The 22,154-nt window shown below is 40.6% G+C and overlaps 2 pseudogenes; both read right to left on the bottom strand.

The window, feature by feature from the left end:
* Positions 1 to 8,799: 8,799 nt before the first annotated feature.
* LOC115776639 (myelin-oligodendrocyte glycoprotein-like) lies at positions 8,800 to 13,262 on the bottom strand (annotated as a pseudogene).
* Positions 13,263 to 16,560: 3,298 nt separating this feature from the next.
* Positions 16,561 to 21,547, bottom strand: LOC115776637 (N-acetyllactosaminide beta-1,3-N-acetylglucosaminyltransferase 3 pseudogene; annotated as a pseudogene).
* Positions 21,548 to 22,154: the final 607 nt, after the last annotated feature.

The following is a 22,154-nucleotide window of genomic DNA, read 5'->3' as shown; positions in this document are numbered from 1 at the left end:
GGAGCCCAGCGGTAGAGCCACAGCGCTGTTTCTCTGCAGCTTGCATGTATCCAGGGGAGTGGTGGCCATCGGGAGGTTTCCCGAACTGCCGGTCGTGTCCAGGTCGAACCGGCCGGTGAACAGATTATGTTTTATTTTACCCAATGAAGCACAGCAGCGCGCTGCAGATCTCGCGGCCACGCGCCCGGACTGAATTTCAACCCCAGCCCTGCATATCTCCAGCTGGTGATGCAGAAAGTGTATAAATGTGTTTGTTTTGTTCCGATGCTGCTGAGGCTCTTTAACGTCGCTGGAACTGCAGCTGCTAACACGGATTAGAGACTGTTCAGTTACATTAGCAGGATATTTATCACCGATAATGTTCAGTCAGTAAAGCTCGGGTCTGTTTGGCTTCAAACTGTCCTCACACTGACTCAGAGTCAGACCTGAACGCACGGAGCAGCCTGCAGTTATATCACAGTAATGTCTCTGAGAGAGGCGGCGCTCAAATAGAGGCGCGCAGAAGAAGAAACAAACAAAACGACCCGTGCGTGAGCGCGCACAGACAGACGCAGACGTTTTTAACCATCCTTCTGCTTTAGGTTTTTTTGGAACCATCGAAAACCAATAAAACACATTCAACCCGCTCCGTAGTCGCAGCACTGTGTTTCTGTAACTGTAACTGTGTATCTGCAGTGAGCGCTGCGTGGGTTATTAAAGGCCCATTTACATGATAAATATGAGCAAAGCTCTTATTTGACTGCTGGATTCAGAACAAGTTAAAGCTCACCTGCAGCTCAGCTCCAGCAGTCATTTCCGCCTCATTGTTCTGCTGGTGCGACTCTTCAAAGTTTTCCAAATATCCAAAGGATGCTGGGATTCCCGAGGATAGCAGAATATCCGAGTTTAAAACCTGACGAGATGTTAAAGAAAGCCGAAAGTCTCCGAGTGTGAGAGCAGGTTGTTTACAGCAGCTCGCTCTGACTGTTAGTGTTCTTCCTCGTGACCTACTGGGGGTGGGGTCATAAACACGTGCGCAATAACAAAGGAGCTGAAGTTACTGAAAGAAAAAAAAAAGTTTATCCTGCTCCGAGCTGATCACAAACAAACGGATCATAACTCAATTAACTGTCACTTAAAACCCACCACGGAAGCTGTTAGAATGAAACTGATTCATGCTCAGCTTTATTCTGTTCATCTGGGACTTTTTCTATTTTTGATCTCTCGTCCTCAGGAGCCTCAAACTGAGACGATGTCTCTTTGCTCACACAGTCGAGCACACACTGGTGCAGCTTTGAGTTGTGTCTCCTTTCTAAGGCTGTAGTCACCGTAATAAATTTACAGACATTAATCAATAACTGATCACATGATCAGATCTTAGAAGCACTCACTCAATAGGTCACAAGCCTCTCAGCCTCATCTTCATCTCAGCTTGTATCTTCATCACATCTTTCTCGCATCTGTCTGCTCCACCTGGATGTGTTGTCTTCTTCTTTACCTGCAGGACTGCCCCCCCCCCTGTCACTGACTCTCTGCTGTCCTCCAATAATATCCATCCATCCATCCATCCATCCATCCATCCATCCATCCATCCTCTTCCACTTATGTGGAGCCTATCCCAGCTGTCATAGGGCAAGAGGCAGAGTACACCCTGTACAGGTCACATCCACACTCACATTCACACCTATGGGCAATTTAGAATCACCAATGAACCTAACCCCAGTACTGCATGTCTTTGGACTGTGGGAGGAAACCCACGCAGACACGAGGAGAACATGCAAACTCCACACAGAGAGACCAGAGCCAAGCTGGAGTCAAACCCAGGCCTTCTAGCTTTGAGGCAACAGTGCAGGAGGAACTTTAATAAAACACAGCATCACAGGTCACTCAGAGTGAAACTGAAGGAGCTTCATTCAAATCTGATCCAGGGTCAGTTTGAAGTAAGACTGAAACAATAAATGAAATCCAAATCAGAGCGTTTATTTAAACACAAAAGCAGAAATATATCCAAATGATCTTCACACAGTCAGACAACTCGGGGTGTTTGTCAATTCAGGATGTGTTGAGCCAGGGTGGGTCAGTGGGGTGGGGGTTTCCTGTTAAACTGGCATACTGCTTGGAGAGCTGATCCGGCACATTTAAAGTCAGTCTGTGTCGTCCCCACAGAAATCATTTCCTCAGCTGGCGCCCATCCAACAAGGTCAGTTTTTACTCTCAGCCTGAACCTCTGTGCAGGTTTGAAGTTTGTAAAACATGTAAATCAGGTTCCATCTACCAGGTCCTGGCTCAGCTGCCTCGTGTGTTCCAGATGTTTCCTCTGATGGCTTCACTGACCACGATGCTCTTCTTTAGTTCTCCATGGACTAAGTGTGCTGCAGGGATTTGGGCATGTCCCACACTGTGATCCACACCGATGCTAAAGCATTCCTTTGGTTTGTTGGGATTGTTAACTGGTCACTGATAAGATTAAAAAGCTGTATGTACATTATTACAAAGTCCAAAAAATATAAAAGTCAGCGGACAGAAATAATAACTTGGCAGGCAGGAACTACACAACAAAACAAACTGATGCTGGAAAGTCAAAAGTAAAGTCAAAGTACAAAGTAAAAGTGGAAATAAAAAAAAAAATAAATAAACAAATACAAAGGCAGGAAACTCCCACTGAACAAAAATGCTAGGGGAACTCTGTGCGTGTGTGGGCGTGTGTGGGTGTGGGTGTGTGTGGGTGGGGGGGGGGGTTACCAGCAAAGCACAATGAATAGATAACAGTGATGTGCAGTCAGGTGAGGCAGTGCCTCCCGTCATCATGACAAGTAGAATAGAATAGAATACAATGCCTTTATTGTCATTATACAGGATGTACAATGCGATTGGAGGGCCACTCCTGTTCAGTGCCATGCAACAGAAAATCAAACTCTCTAAAATAAAAATAAAAATATTATAATCTAGTATAATCAAGAAATATACAGAAAATAAACAATGTATAAAATATACAAAAATAGAATGTATAGAAATATATACATACATTAAACATACGTAAACATACATAAAATATTAACAATGATGAGAAAATACATTTGACCACTTCACTGTTCAATAAAACTGTTTTCTGAATTATTTCAACACTTTAATGGTCAAAATCGCGGAATTTACACATCGCCTGTTCAAACACATGAAGAAATGCGGGGAGAGGCAGTGCAGTGCAGTGGTTCACCTCTGGTGGCGCTGTGTCACATACAACAAATGAAGCAGGCGGTTGGCGCATGCCCATTGCTGTCTCTCTTTATATCACTAATATACATGTTTGATTACACATGTGCTGCACATGCTGATGTTCCACAGTCTGTGTAACAAACTGAAAGAATGTGTGTGACGTGTTTATTCTTTATGATCGGTCATAAATTCATGGTGAAAATAAGCAGGGGGAGGCAGGAAGTACCGTGTCGCACCAATAGGGGGCAGTGCTGTCCATTATTCAAGAAAAATTTTAAATTCTATTTAAAAGGAAGCCAAGGAAGAGGAGCCAGTATGGGAGAACTCTGCTCTCTTGATCACAAATCACAGAGATTTAAGACTGTGTGCTGGAAGAGTGTGACCTTTCTCCACTTGTCTCAATTTATTTGGAATGTTAAAGATGTTAAAAAACTACACAGATTACCAGTTAACGAATTAGCCTCTTAATTCTAAATGAGCTCAATGAACTCAGAGATGACCTGGAATCTACAAATTTGAAGGAGTTTCCATTAGTACATGGTACCAGGTAGCAGATACTTTATTTTAGTACTCACTCAGCCGGAGTTCCAAGTGATCTGAGGAGATCCTAAACTGTGATGTGGAAGAACAGCAAATTCACAGTTCTGGACATTTCAGACCACACTCAAAAAAAGGAATTTAGGTTGTCATTACATTAAAAAAATAGTAACATGTTTTTTAACAAAATAATTTCATGTTTCAAAGGCAACGTGATAAAATCATGTCAGATAAGCATGAAATTTAACAACCTAACGTTCATGAAATTCAGTCATGTTGAGATAACATGATTCAATGGAGTCAGAATGATCTTGCGCCGAAGACGGAGCAGCGAGATCACGGGAGATCACGCGAGATCACGCGAGATGACATACCATTTGGTGTGCCCGGGAAATTTCGAATGGCAGTTATCAAGCGAAGAAGGAAGTTGGCTGGCGTGCATCATAAAAGGTAAGATTCAGTCTTTTTTTTTTCTCGTCCGTCTAAATGCAAATGATAATATGTGAATCAAATCATCAGCAGACTTTTAATCATTTTCCGTAATATTTGGTCGCGTAACATGTTTGTTAGCTAAAGTGACGATAGTTAGCTGGCAATTATTCGTGCTTCTCTACCATTTGCGCCAATGTTTTGCCTGTTCCATGCTTGTATATGGCACATTATTTTATGTTGTGTGGATTAAATAGGTTAATTTTAGGCACAAACAATGCTTCGTTTTAACTCTGCAGCTCCTGGAGCGATGTCGCTCGCGCTCCATTCATTTTTTCCTATAGAACTTGTGTGATGAGGCCACCGTGGCTTCACACAAGTTCCATAGGAAATGAATGGAGAGGGAGTGACGGATTTCCATCATATGGACAAAACGACCCTTTAACACGAGTGGATCATCGCGTACAAGTTTTTCCACGCCTCCACAGCTCTGTGCTGTGAGCGTGCATGCGTGTGTTGTGCTCGCTGTGCAGAGGTCAGCTGTTATTTTTTCTTTACGTCAGCTGAAGCCACCGTTAGCAGCCATCGTTCAGTGTTGGTCTTGTGCGAAATTCTGTTCCCGTGTGAAAATCTGTTCCCCCTGTGTTGGGAGCACGCACTGCAGCCAGAGAGGCGGATCGAACTGTCTTCAGCAAACCTCATTTGGTATTTTCCCCAGTGATTTATGTACAACCTTCCCTACCACCCCTAACGTGCCCTATATTTCCAGTTGTATTATCATGTTGCATTCCAGAGACCTATACCAAAAGTTTGAATACATGTATAGATGCACCTCTGCTCAGGATGAATTAAATATTTTAATGGTTGAAAATTTATCTGATCTCTTTCAGAACATCACTTGTCTGTTGTTCATCTGCATGAGTACCAGTGAAGGGGGTCATCGGCCATCAAGTTTTTGATTTCAGTGGTTAATAGTAAGTTTTACCAGATCTGAAGTGACTGATTCTAATGTTGGAGTGCTTATAAAGCTAAACCTGCATGTGAAGAAGCCAAAAAAAGCAGAAGTAAATTACTGCCCCAGCTATCCAGCCAGTGAAACAGCAGAGACACTGGAAGAGTTGAGAGTGACGCTCCTCTCAGAAGTAAAAAGAGAAACAATCATCAGAAGTTGGCAGAAATGATGGACAAGACCTTTGCACTCAGAAGGCAAGAATGTATTTGGAGAGGCCCCCATGATAGCAACAAGGTGGCGAGCTCTCTTCCATGTTGTGACATAAGTGGATGAATGCATAAAAGAACAAGCCCCACTGCATGCAATGTGTCACAATACTATTGGCAGACTCCGAGAAGTTACTCATACTGATGTGGATTTACTGAAGGCCAGCAACTGTAGCCTAAGGCTACATTCACACTGCAGCCTGAAGTGACCCAAATCTTTTTTTTTTTTTTTTGCCCTTATGTGACCTGTATCTGATCTTTTCATGTCAGTCTGAACAACATTGGATTTCACAAAAAATCGGAATTGAGCATTAAGGCCTGCACTGTGAATGTAGCTTTAGTTGGCCTTCTGACAAAGAAAGTTCATGTATAGATAAATACATGTTTTATGCATTTACATTTCTTAAACAGAACTGCTATCTCAAACGATTACCAAAGGTGACGGTACAGTGCCAAACTAAGTTTTGTCTACTTTTTGGTTTTTTTTTGTAGGTGAGTGCAGAGTTCGAGAGAATCACAACAATCCATTTGCAGTCAACATTCTTCTCCAGGCTTGATGTTCAATCTGCAAACCTAATGAAGGCGTATGCCAAGAAAGGAGGCGTTCAAGGGAGAAAAATCAAGACCATCCTGGCACCCATAACCCAGGTATGATACCAGTGTAAAAGTGACATTACTGAAAACTTGTCTATTGTAGAAATGACTGAGCACCACATCCTTTGTTAAACTAGAAGGATGTAAACTGTTTTGGAGTGGTCTACTTTTCACATATTTCAGGCATAAATATTTCTTAGATGACATCTTCAACTAGGTGGTAAATAAAATGTTAAAATAATTCATTTTAATCATGGCGTGATGAAAGGAAAACACAAAGTAGTAAAATAGTTAAGTAATGGATTCTTAAAGATCTTTTAAACAGACTATCCCTGATCAAACAATCTAAGCTGTATAAAATGTTAGCCACTGATCACTTTTATATTATGACTTCCTTTGAATTTAGTTAAGTTTCCAAGTGTGTGAACCTACACTGCTGGATTGTTGAAATTGTGTTTTCACTGTTTTCTTCTTTTTCTGATCTGCATATTAAGAATGAAACTATTGAAGTCAGAAGAGAATACATCCTCAAAGGTCTCTGCATGTACCTGAATGAAGACCCAGAGAAGCTGGTGAAGGAATACCTGGTATGTTAATTTACCTATGTGTTTATGATAGGGATGATCAGAGTTGGAGTTAATTGGGCTTCCTGTGTATTCCTATTAGATTTAAAATTATGTTAAGAGAAGGTCATTAAAACTCTTCTTTTTCTTCTTTCTCTTGGTTAAATTTCCAGTTCCAATTTATTTATAATGTTCATTTAAAAATAACAAAAATTTGACCAGACATTTAAAAACATGCACCATACTTTGGCACAATCACAAACCACCCTTACCTACTAGACATTTACAACCCATTGTTACTCTAAATTGAATCACATGCTGTCGTTGAGGGTCACTTGAAGAAGGGGGAAGGTATAAGCACTGACTTGTGGGACGTCTTTACTAGGGCTGGGTGGTATATCGAGTTTTTAAGAAATCTCGATATATATTTTTATATGCGATATAAGATGAGACAATATCATTTATATCGATATAGTCATGTTACAGTCATACTTGTTTGTCTCTGAAAAACTTCACACTGCCTCACCTTTCTCCCTCACCGCTTCACCCATAAATAATGCAGGAAGCGACAGCATGGCAGTGTTGCCAACTTAGCGAATTTGTCACTAGATTCAGTGGCTTTTCAGACCCCGCTGGTGACTTTTTTTTTTTTAACCAAAAAGCACCTCGCGACCAATGTAGCGACTTTTCCCGGTGATGTTGCCGATTTTTGGAGAGTTTTGGAAACCTGAAATCCGCCGCTGTCGCTGTGTTTTGTGTACATACAGCCTTCTACTGTGTCCATTTATATGCTTTGGCATTGCCTGGACCCCAAGAGTCCCTGGCCATACCACAACTAGATAGCATAATTTGGTTTGTACTGTAAGTCATGTGACCTTAAAAGCGGAGGTGGGTCTTTTTGTGTGCATGCATTGTCATGGCATTTACTCCATCATGGGAACAAGACAGGTTCTGCACATGGAAGATGTTTGGTTTGTATATAGAGTTGCTATGAGGGCTTTGTACTCGCCCATAAGTATGACTGGTTTGGAATGACAGGCAATGTGGCAGACCCTCCAAGCAAACTTGCAAATTGAGGGTGACTGGCCATGGAATACTGGGCCTGTTTGGGATTCACCCTCTGTCCTTGTCTTTCTGACAATAACAAACACACATACCCTACTTAGCTCCTAGTTTTTCCTGTAATGAGAAATATACCTTTTCCAAATTGGAAAATCTAACGCTGGACTCACGATTACCACAGACAGGCCTATGGTGGAGCTTAGTTGTTGGAAGTATTTCACCATGACTCAGTCAAATTTTTATGTTAATTGGTTATTTGATTACATGTGTTTTGTTATGAATATGGATTAGGGTAGTGAAAGCTGTTTTACATACTGTAAAGATTGTGTACTGTAAATATGAATGCAGTGCAAATCAATTTAAGAAATCTTTATTCTTTTTTGCAGGATGTCAATGAAGGTGCTCAAACGGCCATAGCAGAGACTGCGTTTGAAATCTTTGTCCTTCAAGCAGAAGGTGCAGAGCCTGGTGATGACCCCATGGATGTTGGGAGTGGAAGTGATGAGTAACTTGGACAGTGTATCTTTTGCTGTAGAGAAGTTGCTGGGTCTTGTCTATGTGCTAAGAGAGGCAAGAGGTTTATTCCTTGTTTAGTAGTCAGCAAGCATCTGCACTGCCCATGTAAAAGTAAATGCATTACATTTTTGGAAATACATTTTTAGAAATACAATTCTATTGTATTTTTTCTAATTTGTTGTGTATTCTTTCCACCCTTTCAACCAGTACTGTTAAAACACTTAATTTATTAACACTAAAAAACTATTCTTTAAGGTAACGTAATTCAATCATGGAAAGTATTTCCACAAGATTAAATTGCTTTCTTTCAGCATAAAGCAAATTTGTTAGGCTAACTTAATTTCCATGAATTGGATCAACTTAATTAAGTAGTGTAGTTATACCACTGTAAAATAAGTTGAATTCAACTAAATTTGAATTCATCTGAAACAAGTAAATTCATTTAGTTGGTCCAAAACATTACAAATTAGTTGGGCTGGCTCTATTAAATTAAATTGGGCCCAACTATAGTAAATAGGTTGAATCAACCTTAATAAATTAAGTTGAACCAACACAGGTGCTTTAAATTGGAGCAACAGAATTACATAATGCTGAAATAAAGTAAAGTAATCATGTGGAAATCTTTTCCATGATTTTTTATGTTAATCCAAAGAGTTATTTTTTTGAGTGCAACTGCTGGTTATGTGCCTCAGTGGGCTGCTTCTTCTTCCTTTTAAATCTCCACAGAACTACAGAACCAGCTACAGCAGCAGAGCAGCCCAGCAACAACAACAACAACAACAACAACAACAGCAGGAAGAACCATCAGGACAGTCGGAGTTTCCTCTTCTACCACCAAGCGTGTTTTCATCTTCACGTTCTCCTTCTGTGACGTTCGTCTCCATCATGTTTCCATGTGTTTCACCTGCAGAGGAAACATTAACAATCAGAGCAGAAACACTGAGACACCAAAGCAGCAGTGAACCAACAGGTGTGTGTTCAACAGGTGAAACTGCAGAGACAGCAGCTTCAGCTGCTCATCAGAAAAAAGCTATTTGAGAGCAGCTTCAGCAGTAAAGAGGACTGTGGCTGAGTTTTAGCTCAGCACCACGTTACAAATGGAGAAAATTATAACTGGCTCATAAAGCTGTGCAGTTTTAGATTCTCACAGTTTTTAATTTTACACTTAAAATTTATTTTCTTTTTCCACGTTTTTATGATATGAGACCTGAGTGTGAGCTCCACAGACTCACCTGTGACTGTGAGGTTGATGAAGTGGCTGATCTCAGTGTGAGCTCTGTTCTGCTCCCAGTTTCCTCACTGCTATGTGACACTCATATATCCCAGTGTCATTAAACGTCACGTTCTCCAGGATCAGAGAAACGTCTCCGTCCTTCATCTCCGGGTTCCTCAGCTTCACTCGGCCGTGGAAAGATGGATGCTGGTAGTTTTCATAGGAGCGCCTGTTCCTGTAGAAGTAGACGTAGCCGTCTGTGTTCAGGTCAGCTCTGCTCCACTTCAGCACTGAGATGGTTTCATGTTTGGAGATCTGACACTGAAGAGTGACGTTCTCTCCAAGCTTCACCTGCACATCCTGCTGCAGAGCTGAAGGAAAGAGAGGAATCATCAGTTTCTCTCCCTTCACTGTTATTTTAACAGATAAAGCTGCTGAATAGCCGGGAAAAAAAAAAATGGCTGAACAAACTTCGGGGAAACGTTTAATCATTCAAACCTGAATCCAGTTTCCAGTCAAGTGAACAAACTTCTACGTGTGAAAAGTGAAGTCAGACCTCTGACTCAGTGGATTGCAGAACCACTTTTAGCTACAATAACTCAAAGTAATCATTTTCTCCAGAACTTCATGAGTCTCTCACAGCTCTTCAGACTCATCTATAAAATTAGGCATAAAATTAGGAACATGGATGATTAACAGACACCAAAACAAATGTAGCCTCTAGCTCTCTGCAGCCTAACTTCAGCTAATTAGAGTCCCTGAACAAGACTGTTGTGTTTGTGCTGTTGGAGCATTTTTAATGCAAATAGCTGACATTTATTATGGCTGCTGTGCAGTTAATTAGCTAACAGACCATCCAAGAAGTCTGCTCCTGACCTGAGCAGCTGTGATCACAGCTGTCCTGTAAGGCTGTCAGGTGGTCTTCACCTGTGCACCTGAACACACATATTTGACGATGTGTTCAGTGTCCAGCTGGTGGTCCTGCTCTGCTTAAACCACCAAATGTAAATCAGTGACTTCTGACTGATGCTAATTCAATTTTATTTATAGCTCCAATTCACAACAACTGTCACCTCAAGCTGCTTTTTAATGCAGGCTACAGACCCCCTGTGAGCAGCACATGGTGACAGTGGGAAGGAAAAACTCCCTTTTAACAGGAAAAAGCCTCCAGCAGAACCAGGCTCAGGGAGGGGCAGTCATCTGCCGCGATGGGTTGGGGCCCCAGCAGCCTAGGCCTATAGCAGCATAACTAGGGGAGGGTTCAGGGTCACCTGATCCAGCCTTAACTAAGTCCTGCTGGACTTTCATTGATGTCACATTTGTGTGGATGGCCGTTTATGGTCACAGAGGAGGTTAAGGGATTAACTGCTTCACATTTTTAATCTATGACCAAACGTCAGGAAGCAGAAAGGGAAAAAGAGTCGGCCCTGAAGCTGCAAGGGGATCAGGTGGAGGAAGGCCAACCATTGGAGCAGGAAGCTCAGAGGACCTGCCAGCTTTAGATAAGCCTGAGCAGAGATGCTGTGACGGCACCTATGATCCATAACAAGAAACACGCACAACCACGCACACACAACCACACACATGCACACCCACACACAGAAATTAGGTTGAAATTGTTTTTTAGCATGAAAATAGGACAACACTGCCCACAACCACCAGATGTTCCACTGAGGACATGATACAGAAAATAGACAACCTAGTTTTGGAAAGAATTAGAGCACACACACACACACACACACACACGCACACGCACACACGCACACGCACACACTTCTGTTGCTGTCAGAGCTCAGTCAGAGTTCAAATGCACAGTTTACAATGTTAAACCCTTTAAAGGACAAACGTCTCCATCTGCTCCAAACCTCTCCAACATCTCCCGGGGTGCCAGGTAACAGCATTCCTGCATCTCACTGCAACCATTCCAGATGCTTCCAGAAGAGCTGCCATTGAACTCCATCAGACTGGATGAGTCAGTCGGGACAGCATCAAGTCCTGACTGAGCATCAGCATTTGTGAAAATGGATTGATCAGCTATAACGAGTGATGACACATTTGGCAGCTGTAGATACCGATATGTTTCCCACCTCAGAGCTTTCTGCTCAGGTTTCTGCTTGTTCTCATCATGCAGCAATTCCCTGCTGACAGTTTACAATCCAGCATTGAGACATCACAGTTTATTTTACACCTTTACCAGTGGGGGCATCCAAAGGGGGGGCTGAGTGCTCTGACAGATTTCTGATAGGATAGTTAATGAGCAGTGATGTCAGTAACGCGCTACTTAGTAACGCGTTACTCTAATCTGACTACTTTGTCTCGGTAACGAGTAATCTAACGTGTTACTATTTGCAGTCGAGTAATCAGATTAAAGTTACTTATCCAAGTAACTGTGCGTTACTATTTTTGTCATTTTCCTCAGTACAAAGATATATTTTTGCTTTCTTCTTGCGTCTCGGAGAGTGACGTCTGGCAGATGCGACAGTTAAGTCCCGTTTTCGGCATGAGGACAATAACAGCACAGCGACACAAATGTAAACAATGAAGGGAGGAGAGAGATGCACGTTTTCTAGCTGAAATACAGACACTATTGTGAGTCTGTGTCAGCTAAAGATGACATCAAGGTTAGTTGTTCGCTCTGTGCTGCGACAAAGTGCTGTCTAGCTTCAAAAACACTACGTCAGATATGAGGAAACATCTGGAGTCACGGCGCAGTCACACTTACAGAGCGAGTCGCAACAGGTGGAGCGAAGCAGAGCTGCGACTAATGCAGGAGCCCCCCAGCACCCAAACAGCAAAAGCTGGACTCCGGTACAAACCAGTAAATGGGGGGGGGCTGAAAAAGTTGAAAAGCCCTCTACTTTAGTATGTAGTAGAGGCTGGTATTGTGCAAAAAGTGATCGTCTGCCAAAAAGAAATTTTCGGTATTTGCCAGAAAAAAATCATTCCCTGTATTTAAACAGCTGTAAATGACTTGTTGACCTATAATCTGTGAAGCATATATCAAACATATCTCTCCTGAATGATATCAGGTTATTCTGAGTGAGAAACAGCATTTCTAGCACAAGGTAGAAGCTGCACTCAGTTTTTTGAAAAAGTGACTTTTATATATAGATTTTTTTTTTTTCAAGGTAAAAACTGTCTGACATTAAAAATGTCTTTTTAAACAGAAATCTGGCTCACAAAGCTGCAGAAATCACAACAAATATAACATCACAGTTATATAAAGATATTTGAAGTGGCCAAAAAGCTCTGGATTGATTATAATGTAGGTACAATAACACAGACTCCTAAAGATTGTTGAAAAACATCTTCTGCATTTTATGAAGGCTTACTTCATAAATCAGGCTGACTGAACTCTGTTTACCAATATAAGCAAAGATATACACATAAAAACACACAGAAACATCAGAATCACTTTATGACAGACGATCACTTTTTGGCACAAGACCGGCAGCTGTTGAAAGTAACTAATAAAGTAACTGTAATCTAACTTAGTTACTTCTAAAATTAAGTAATCAGTAAAGTAACTAAGTTACTTTTTACTTTTTTTCAAGGTAACTATACCATCACTGTTAATGAGTACTTTTACTTTTTCTCTGAAACTTTGGTACTCTTACTTAAGTAAAGAGTCTAAAAAATTCATTTCAACAGTTTGTGAAACAACTCTAAACTCTGGAGATTATTAGTGATCAGTCTGTATGAGGGCTGAACTTGAGCCTGAGAATCAGAGTTTAATTTAGTTTAGCTTTAAATAATCCTGGAAACACTGCTGTGACAGCAGACACCCCCATCCCACAATCTGTAGTGTCAACATCATCTGTGGTCTCATTATTAGTCATTACAGTGCAATAAATAATCTGTTTCACTCACCTGTAGATGCAGAAATTAGAGACAAACACAGGAGCAGCTTGAAGGAGTCCATCAGTGACAGCAGAGAGAATGCAGACTGAACAGAAAGAGATTTGCAGTCAGGGCAAAACCTTTATGTAGAGGGAGGGGATTTTACCACAAAAACAAAACCAGAAAAAAAACCACCCCACAAATCATGTTACAACAGAAAATGAAATTCCAGAAGTATTCAATCACTTTCTCTCTCACACACACACACACACACACACACACACACACACACACACACACACACACACACACACACACACACACCCAAAATTTTTATATGATATTCAGGATTATTTTTCAAACAAAAGAACTAAGCAAAAATCAGAAAAAGGAATAAAAAAACTGAAAATGCATTAAAAAAAATAAGTATATGATATTCTCTAAAAACAATGAACTCCTGACTGCCCCCCCCCCCTTTTTTTTTGATTTTGCACTTTTATGTCCTTCAATGGGAGACAACAGTCACTTTGTATCCCTGAGCGCTCTTGACCCCCACTCCCTAACTCTACCATCCATACCAAAAAACAAACAAATGCAAAAAGGGGAGAAAAACAAGCCACACACACTGACTCAGATACACACACACTGACTCAGATACACACACACTGACTCAGATACACACACATAGACAGATACACACGCAGACACGTTTCCTTTTACTATGCGATTCAGCATATGCGAGTTTTTCCCAGATTCCTGACCTTTTGTTTTCAGGTGCACAATTTAAAACAAAGAATTGAACCAAACTTTTGCTTTATCTAATATCTGAGCGTCTCCCTCATAATTGTTTACATTTACTGCAACCTTGATATTTGTCCTCTGGACTTTATTCACCCTTAATTTGTTTTACCGGTTTCTTTAGGATTTCATCCCCCTTTTTTTTTTTTTTTCCTTTTTTCACTGCAGTATCAGCCCACTTGTTCTCACACACACACACAGATACACACATACACACAGGCCTCCTCATTCACACTTTTAGTTGCAACTTTTACTAACAATTTCATGCCAGTTTATTAGTCTATTTATTCATACAACACTTCTGTTACAATTTTTACTTACTGCCAACGTTTACCATGAGAGATCGCCCGAACTATTGGTTATGTTCAATTTTATCTAAAACAGATATGAGTCTATTCTACGAGCAAGTCATTATTTTAAGTCTAATCTGATTACAATGCCACCAGTCAGGCTTGACCTCTAGAACAGCTCTAATTAATGTTTTAGTGATTTCAGCACGCCACCACCCTAGCTATAAGTCTTTAATCCGGTTACTCGAACATTTAGATTAGCTCTATTAATGTTTTAGTGATTTCAGCACGCCACCACTACGGCGCGACATTAGCTATTGAGTCTTTAATCTGGTTACTCAAGCCACCGGTCAGGGCCCGGACATTTAGATTAGTTCTATTAATGTCTTAGTGACTCAAAAAAACCCAAAACACAATACTCTTTAGACTTTGCTGCACACACGTCACTACTCGTCATCTTTCATGTATAAAAACCAGTTCTCACACTCCATACTTAATGCTGTGGATTACAGGAGTTATTTCTATTCAGTAGAACTTTTTGGTTTAAATAAATTTAAACTATAGCCTACTGCTATAGGGCAGTTTTACATTTCCAGTATCTCACAATCCTTTTCTCACTTATTTCAACTCTTATAAATTTGTTCTCTCGAGACCTTACCTCCTCCTCACTCACAAAATTTCAACATCCAATTCTGCAGGATTCGGTTATTTAAAAACAGGTTTCTGTTTACCTTATTTATGAGGCGCCCCCCGTGAGTGTTTTGAGTTAAAGTCCCAAGGTGAGTCCTGGAGGAAATATTCCCCTTTGTCCTCTTTTGTCAATCATCCTCCTTCACAAATTACGTGTTATTACCTGTTATCAGTCCTTATCACATCGGGGTCACCATCTGACAGGTAACCAGATTGTTTATGAAGGAAGACACCTGAAACACTTTAATTAAAACAGTAAAACATTTAATATATTCAAGAATCAGTAAAATACACACATGCATGTGGGGACTCAGGAGAGACAGGCCTGTGTGTGTCCTCTCTCTCTCTGAGCCCGTGTTCCTGTCTAACCACATTTTTATGCTGAACGCCTCCTCCTATCTATACAAACAATCTCTGGGCGCTACGAGTTGACCTTCGTCACTCAGTCTTGTTCAAGCTGGTTTTCTCATGATTCCTCAGCTGTGGAGTCATGAAGCACATCATCTTCCTGATGTTTTAATTAAGCGTCCTTGTGGCCAGTCTTCAAGATAAGATGCACTGAAACAGAGAAGTTAGTCTAGTACTTTCTGATCAGTTGCTCTGTCTAATGTATTATTTAATTGTTTATTATCTGGTTGATCCACTGTTAATTATTTAATTTACTGGAGTTTACCTTTAAACATTTGTCCTTTATTCACTGAGTAAAAAATAATCCCTAACAAATCCCTGCCTCCACAAGAGCCTGTTTCAAACCAGCCTTAACAGAATCCTTCATCTTTTTATCAGATATGTCAATTTTGAACTGTTCCTCAGTACACAGTTCCAGTGCCAATTCTGAAGGAGCCTGAACAAAACTCTGCAAAACAGAAGCCATTTTCAACAAATTCCACAACCATTAAATTCACAAAAAGCAACCCACCTGCTGCCAGACTGGGTCTAGGACAGGAGACACACCCCACTATACCGCAAAACAGCTAACTGCACCCTAGGCTTCATGCACTCACATGTGGGGGGGGGTCTTAAGCATACAAACACAATGGAATGAAAAAAGTAACCAAAACCGGTCACCCTCCCCATCCATGGAGGTGCTCCCGAGCTGATGTCAGGGAAAAAGGGAACAGGGAAGCTCTACCCACGTTCACTGCCACCTAAAAAACAAAACACACCACGAGCGTCCTAATGACACTCGCTGATTAACCTCAAACGGGGAGGACTCCCACCAAACACAAACCCAGTATAGGCCCAAAGTGAGTCACAAAACCAACTAGCAAATGCTAACCAAACAAAAGGAACAGAAGGGCCGTGACAACTGGAATAATAATGTTGCAAATCACAATATTTCCCCTGTAAATTACCATAAAGGGGCAACATGGTGGGTTGCTTTATTGTACAGCATCCATTTCCACCAAGGACAAAAAACAACACAGTAATGATTTTGGCCTGATACAGCCATATTTTTGATAAATACCACAGCTCTGGTTTAAATCACTCATACATAGTGTTGGTAAAAGTCATCAAAAAAAAAGGAAGCTTTTGCTTCACCATATAGCAAGTGTTTTATATTTTAAAACAAACAAAAAGGAAAACAAATGTACCTTTTTGTAAATATAAAGTGATTTTTAAATATTTAATTTCAATTGATACAGTTTCGCTGTCTTGTTTTCATGTAAAAACACTGTCATTCACATCGGTAATTCCTTATTGTGCTTTAAAATGCACACTTCTTAACTAATTCTTTAATGTCATCTGTTCATTACTTTTACTTGTAACCAATAAGCATTTTATTGAACCCTGTACGGACCAAATACTCACTGGAATTTATGAGCTGCATTCAGATAGTGTTTGAATATAGCAAATTATTGTACAAATTAAGTACATTATCAGTTCAAAAGTCCAAAAAAGAAACATGACTGAAATAAGAGAGCTGGTGGTTTGTAAAGATCAACAAAAAAAACACCAAACCCTTTTTAAGTTTTGAAAGGCATCATTTAAAACCAAGCCACTGCTTTTTGTTAGGCTTATAAGTGTATCAAATAAAGAAGCTGCTCAGTATAAAATAGCATCACCGAAGTCATGACCTTTTTTTAGTCGCTGCTAGAGCATTTCAGATTAGGGTCGTGTATCTGGTGCCACATGAGATACATGTGAGCTGAAAGGAATCTGTGAACGAGCAGAGTTCCTCTATAAAAGCAAGGATCATAGCCGTCAGCTTTGCTGGAAGCAAGATAAAGTCCAGTTAACTTCACACCAGCGTGGGACTCAGGTCGAAGTCTTGCTTTGAGCAGACACATTCCAAAGTAAACATCATCAATGGGATGAAGGGTGATAGATTGGGACACATTGTATATAATCAAAGCTGTGTAACCAGATAAAAGGAAACCCCCACCACTACAGTAAGGGGGATAAGAGTTTGACTCCTGCACCTGAACTGGAATATAATACTTACTGTTTTGATATCGAACGGGGCCAGTATTTTCGAACAGGTAGCCAGTAAAGAGGTGCTTCTGTCTAACATTGTTGTCAAAGTATTGGAGATATTCTACCATGTTATCTGTGTTGGCAAAGACATCATCATCACCATTTAGCAGGAAGTGAACATGTGGACAGTTTCTTTCCATCCATTCGAGGAAGAGTGTTTGCTTCAAGGTGAGGTTGTAAAATGTGTCACTAAAGTCCCACTGGAGAATATCATTGTTCTCACGTTGCTCTATTTCAAGCAGTTTGTTCAGTCTCTCTTTCTCAAAACCAGCACCCGTTGTCCCTGAGATGAAGAGGGTTCGGATCCACACACCATTATGTAATCTCTCCTCAGCCCAGGTTTTGCGCAGTACTTCTCGACGGTCGTAGTTCAAAGGATGGCTTTTAATGACCAGTAGAAGAAAGACTCCTGCAGATCCATCGGGTCCTCCACACTTATCAGGAATGTCCAGTAGCATGGGGAAATGTCGACAGTGGCGATAGTACAGAAAGTCTTTTATATGACCAGGGAGAGAGCTGAAATTCGTGATGTTGGCAGCAGACGTGTTTTGTTGACACTTTGGCCAGGAATAAATGTAAGGTGAAGTTGTGGGGGGCAGCTTTGTTTGAATGACATCATTTCTCAGGATTCCTTGTAGTAGTGTATTATTATGGAGAAAAGTCACAACCAGGATGACAACTGTTGTAACCAGGAAAGCGACTTTTTTTGAGAGGTTCATCCTCAAAAATCTGTGGTGACAAGAAAGTTTTCACATTAGAAATTAGAAACCTTTTAAAACCCAGCAGTCTATCTGGCTTTTTCAGAGTTCTGAAGTTTTGCATTAACAGTGGTCTTTCACTGCAGGGACTACATCACAGGTACTCTAGAGCAGTGGTCCCCAACCTTTTTTGAACCACGGACTGGTTTAGGGTTAGAAAACATTTCCACGGACCAGCCTTTAAGGTGTGGCGGATAAATATGTCAAAATAAATGATACGACAGTAATAAAAAGTGTGGTATTTTCAGTATAATAATATAATAATTATATAAATAGTATAATAATTTTAAGTATAATAATAAATGTGAATCCTCTGTGTATTCCTATGCAACTCTATCAGCAGCATCCTCGTAATATCGTGCCAAAACATGAATAACATCCTCTCTACCCACAATGCTCTCTCGTCGCCATGGTGACGTTTAAACACGCCTTCAAAATAAGATACACCGCAAAAACAAATACAGTAGAAATCGCCTCAGTCAGATTCAAATGGTCCAGTTTGGGGTCTAATATCGAGTTTCGCTGCAATGGTTTCTGCTTCATGTCTGGATTTGCTTCTGCAAATTTTAGAACCTCATATTTTTGCTCATAAGTGCGATTTTGTAGATTACGCTTGCCTCCTGCGCTTCCCATGATTGTCTACGGTGAAATGAACTGATGTAGACACTAAAGCCAGGCGTTCTTAGTGTGTGTAGTTGTGTGCGAACGAGCCGATGCATGGAAGTGGATGAGGTAGGTGAATATCCCACTGATTTAGGAGACGATTATAGTGGGATTAATGTTAGGAAAACTCAGGACCTGCAGAAGCCATCGACTAGATGTGCGACTACGACTTAGGTGATTTTTACTGTATAAAGCGCATGAAAAATACAACTCACCATAACGCTGAATCAGTGTGAGCCCTGAGCTTGATTCTCTGATAACCGTTTTTGCTAGCTTGTGGGCTGGCTGGGTTCCGCACACACAATTACAAGCTTTGATTTCACATGGAGAGTCGCTGCAGAGCCGCGGTGTCGAGCACAGGAGAGTGAGCTTGATGCCTAATGTAGGTCAACCAACTGATTTTGTTAGACACAAAGCTTCTGGGTTTGATTTTAACAGTCATGTGACCAGAAAAATCTTGACACATCAAGAGGAAGTCATACAGGGAAGTAACGGAGAGAATCTGCCCATTTTTCAAAACAAAACATCATTGAGACTCAGATAATAAGTAAAGCGGAAATAATGTAAGTTATTTATTCTTTAAGTGCAGCCCGGCACCAAATGACCCACGGCCCGGTACCGCTCTACGGCCCGGGGATCGGGGACCTCTGCTCTAGACAAAAGAAAGAGATGTGTAATGTTAGAGACTGCTATGTGGTTTCTCCACCAGAGGCACTGAAGAGAAATCACACTGGGCTTCGTTTTGGATAAGAAATTTAGGTCACTGTGAGAAAACCTTGATCTGATTCAATTTGACCAGTAAAACCCCCAAAAATTCTTCAAGGACTTTAAAATTTAAAAACTGCACTTCTGTCGCCTCCCTATGTTACATTTGGTGGTTGCTTAGTAAATGTCATAGTAGAACGTGTTGACACTTTGATGCAGCAAAGGCAGTGATCGTCCTTCCGATGATCCCTTTGTCTCTTACTGCATTCATTGAGGTTCCTCATACCTTTTTTAATGTCTTCGAATCTTAAAGTTTGAATATGAATATGTGACCACTCTTCTTGGCACAACTGGAAGAGTTAATTTAATTGGTTGTTTTCCTGGCATGGACCTGGCTTTTAAGCATAGTTCACAAATTTTCAATAAAGTTGAGGCCGGGACTTTGAAGCTGCCCACACAGACAAGCCAAATGTCTTCTAGAGAAAAGTTTTATGGTCAGACGAGCCAAAGATTGAGCTATTTGGCCACAATAGTGGTACTGGTGCATTCCAGACGAAGGTGGACCTCAAAGTTCTTCAACTACATCTCAAAGTGTGGAAAATTTGTTGTTATGCTATTGTATGGCGTGAAAACACTGACTGCTGGAATATTTCGTCAGTGGTGGAAATAGTCTTAACAGTCTTTAAGGAATACAATAAGCTTAACTGACATCTGAAAAAAAGGAGGATTTAGTTTGTTTGATTGGCTATTTAAACTCCTCCTGGAGGGCATTCCAGCTTTTCTTGTTTCACTACATTCAGAGTATCTTTAGTTTGTGTCGTCTTTTCTGAATGTTCCAACAGGGTTGCAAAATAGTTAACAATGTGCTTAAAGCTATTCTCAAAGTAGTGAAAAGTCTAACTTTACTGTCAGCTTGAATGTCATTTAGAGAAATCCTTACACAAAATACAGCTCTGCACAAATATACACACAAATACACGAGTCATCTTGCTTTTGTCTTTGAAGAATTTCAGAATCTGCTGATAGTAATTTAGTCAAATTGCTTAAAAGGAAGAGTATCAAACAATTCTGCTGTCTACAAATTTGGTTCTTGTCACGCAAAGCAAAATTAAAGTAAAAAAACATTGGAGCAACAAGGAGATTATTCAGCAGAGCTTCTAAGTTTCATAACACCCTCGACTTTCGGACTCACTGCACTTTTACACTCTAATGCACTGACTTTTCACAACTACTCAAATAATCCAGACTTTAACCTGTTAACTGGCCACACCCAGTCTACTTTCAGTGATTCCCTCACACACCCAAAATAAATAAATGGTATATCTAAAAAAAGTTTCATGCACTTATATCTGGAATGAGATTCCATATTGCACTGGATCAATAAACCAACATTTACACTTCACAAACATGTATTTCACTGCTGAAAAAACACCTTAAACAACTGACTCAAATCTTACTAGCCACTATCTACTCACTTCACAAGTTCTCTCCTTTGATACACCTATGATGAACTGCATATATATATATATATATATATATATATATATATATATATATATATATATATATATATATACAGACTAAGTTAACATGAATATCTAAAAATATATCTGTTACTATAAACATCAATTTTGTTCAACAGTAATTACCTCAGCACACTGGCAGATCGGTGCAGTTGACAAGTACCCCTCAGGTCAGCTGTGAGAACATGCCTGAAGACAAGTTAAACTGCTTAAACTTAAAGGCTGTTACCAGGAAATACTTTGACTGCGTCCAGTTGATCCGGTACACCAAGGCAAACTATCCTTTTCAAACACTACATTATTCTAATTATTTGACGTAGGAGAAAATGTATTTAAATAAAAAAGATGAAATAATAAATAATACAAAGACAAATACATTTGTCATAGCTTGCTGACATTATTAAGGTGAAAGTTAGTGGCGCAGAAATGCAACCAGTGTACAGTCAACGTTACCTGAGAAGGCAGGACCGCGGTGAGGGCAGGGTGGAGACTGAGGCAAAACTGATGGGGCTGCTGAAATGCTTTCCAAATGGTTTTGTATGGCAGATCAAAAGCAGCATTTCCACACAGAATGACTCAGCACGGGTCGACTCACTCAACACAACACGCCACGGTCGTGTAGTGTTTCCATTGCAGCGCGGGCAGTAGGCTCAATGTCATTTGTATGCGACTCAAAACACTACACAACAATAGATGAGATAGAGGCAAGCTAACAGCTAATGCCAGTTTAATATCATCACCATGCATAAGTCCCCGGTACAATATTTTAATGGATGAAGGTTATCATTAAGTATAACCCTATAGCTCCGAACATGTTATAATCAGCTCAGTGTACTTCAAAAGTGCCACCGCTCGTGGACTTACGGCAACAATTACCATAATAAAACCATAGTAATACCCTATGTAGGTTGTGAAGTGCAGTTTCTCAGCTTTCAGAAACAGCTTGAATTTTTCCGATAGGACAAACGGTCGCGTTATTACGGTAATTCAAATTGCTTTGATCAGCCGCCGCAGGCTCGGCGTTAACCAGCCGTTCGCTTGTAGGGGCAGGAGCGCTCAGCGGCGATTGTCCGGCAGTATCAGGT

Source organism: Archocentrus centrarchus, unplaced genomic scaffold, assembly GCF_007364275.1.
Source record: "Archocentrus centrarchus isolate MPI-CPG fArcCen1 unplaced genomic scaffold, fArcCen1 scaffold_35_ctg1, whole genome shotgun sequence".
NCBI classification, from domain to species: domain Eukaryota; kingdom Metazoa; phylum Chordata; class Actinopteri; order Cichliformes; family Cichlidae; genus Archocentrus; species Archocentrus centrarchus.
The sequence above is the reverse complement of the archived record's forward strand: the minus strand, read 5'-3'. Positions and strand labels throughout refer to the sequence as shown.